This window comes from Chrysochloris asiatica, unplaced genomic scaffold (assembly GCF_000296735.1).
Source record: "Chrysochloris asiatica unplaced genomic scaffold, ChrAsi1.0 scaffold00052, whole genome shotgun sequence".
In the NCBI taxonomy this organism is placed as follows: domain Eukaryota; kingdom Metazoa; phylum Chordata; class Mammalia; order Afrosoricida; family Chrysochloridae; genus Chrysochloris; species Chrysochloris asiatica.
In genome coordinates, this window is record NW_006408570.1 from 16,078,190 (window position 1) to 16,079,508 (window position 1,319).

The following is a 1,319-nucleotide window of genomic DNA, read 5'->3' on the forward strand; positions in this document are numbered from 1 at the left end:
TGGGCCAACATCACAATTGTCGCCATGCTTGAGCCCATTGATACTGCCACTTTGCCAATCCATCCACCTGACCCAACATGATATCCTTCACCAGCAATTGGTCCCTCCTGACAATATGTCTGAAGTATGAGAGATAAAGCCTGGTCATCCTGGCCTCCAAGGAGCACTCTGGCTGCACGTCTTCCAACACAGATCTGTTGGTTCTTTTGGCAGCCAATGGCACGTTCAATATTCTCCAACACCGTAACTCAAAAGCATCAGTTCTTCTATGGTCTTCCTTACTCACTGTCCAGCTTTCACATGCATTATGAGGTTATTGAAAATACCATGGCTTGGGTTAGGTGCACCTTAGTCCTCAAGCTGAGATCTTTGCTCAACACTTTATAAAGGTCTTGTGCAACAGCTTTTCCTAATTCAATACGTCATTTGATTTCTTGACTGCTGCTTCCATGAGTGTTGATAGTTGATCCAAGAAGAATGAAGTCCATGACAACTTCAGTCTTTTCTCCATTGATAAGAATGTTGTTTATTGGTCCAGTGGTGAGGATTTGTGTTTTCTTTACATTGACATGTAATCCATACCGAAGGCTGTGCTCTTTGATCTTTATCAGTAAATGTAAGGTTGTTATCATCTGCATATCACAGGTTGCTAATGAGTCTTCTTCCAATCCAGATGTCACGTTTTTCTTCATATAACCCAGCTTCTTGGATCATTTGCTCAGCATACAGGTTGAATAAGTATGGTGGAAGAATACAACCTTGTCGCACACCTTTCTTAATTTTAAACCATCCAGTGTTCCCATGTTCTGTTCAAACAGCTGCCTCTTGGTCCATGTATAGATTCCTCTTGAGCAGAATTAAGTGTTCCGGAAAACTCATACTTCACAATATTGCCCATAGCTTGTCATGATGCACACAATCAAAAGCTTTGCATAGTCAATAAAGCACAGGTAAGTAGTAAGTATATACCATGATTGAAATCTCTGATAATATCATGATTTATAAATGTTGTAAATATAGAGATGTTTATTCCGACTATTCTGGAACCCAGTGTACTATAAACAAGCTACCACAGCTCTAAAGATTTCCTGGGTGGCATATATAGTTAAGCACTGGACTACTAACCCAAAGATTGGTGATTTAAACACACCAAGAGATGCCTTGACGTAAAGCCTGACAATCTGCTTCCAAAAGATCACTATCTTGAAAATACTAGAAAAGGTCTACTCTGTACAAACAGCATCACCATAAGTCAAAATTAATGTACCAGTGGAACAGAGGTAAATAATGATGTATGCACAACCTTGGAACAACAGGGC